Consider the following 1,057-nt stretch of genomic DNA (forward strand, 5'->3'; position numbering starts at 1 on the left):
CCTCTGCCATGGCAAGGTTCTCAGGATCATAAGCTTCTTCAGAAGCTGCCTCTCTAGTACTGTTGGATACATGTTGCCATCCATTCAGATTTTGAGAGATCATGTTGACCTGTTGAGTCAACACTTTGTTCTGAGCCAATATGGCATTCAGAGTATCAATTTCAAGAACTCCTTTCTTCTGAGGTATCCCATTATTCACGGAATTCCTCTGAGAGGTGTACATAAACTGGTTATTTGTAACCATGTCAATGAGTTCTTGAGCCTCTTCAGGCATTTTCTTTAGGTGAATAGATCCACCTGCAGAATGGTCCAATGACATTTTCGAAAATTCAGAGAGGCCATAATAGAATATATCTAATATGGTCCATTCTGAAAACATGTCAGATGGACATTTTGGTCAGCTTGTATCTTTCCCAAGCTTCATAGAGAGATTCACCATCTTTTTGTTTGAAGGTTTGAACATCCCTCTCAGCTTGCTCAGCTTTTGAGGAGGAAAGAATTTATCCAAGAAGGCAGTGACCAGCTTATCCCAAGAGTCCAGGCTATCCTTAGGTTGTGAATCCAACCATATTCTAGCTCTGTCTCTACAGCAAAAGGGAAAAGCATGAGTCTGTAGACTTCAGGATCAACTCTATTCGTCTTTACAGTCTCAGATCTGCAAGAACAGTTAAGAACTGATAGAGATCTTCAGATGGAAGTCCATAAAACTTGCAGTTTTGTTGCATTAAAGCAACTAGCTGAGGTTTCAGCTCAAAGTTGTTGGCTCCAATGGCAGGAATGGAGATGCTTCTTCCATCAAATTTGGATGTTGGCTTTGTGAAGTCACCAAGCATTCTCTTGCATTATTATTATTTTCGGCTGCTGCCATCTTCTCTGTTCTAATGTTCTGAAAGGTTACCTTTAGAATAATTTAATTTAGCTTCTCTTAATTTCCTCTTCAAAGTCCTTTCAGGTTCTAGATCAATTTCAACAAGAGTGCCCTTTTTCTGCTCATATAAAGAGAGAAAACAAGAAAGAAGAGGAATCCTCTATGTCACAGTATAGAGATTCCTTTATG

Source organism: Arachis stenosperma, chromosome 7 (assembly GCF_014773155.1).
Source record: "Arachis stenosperma cultivar V10309 chromosome 7, arast.V10309.gnm1.PFL2, whole genome shotgun sequence".
Lineage (NCBI taxonomy): Eukaryota > Viridiplantae > Streptophyta > Magnoliopsida > Fabales > Fabaceae > Arachis > Arachis stenosperma.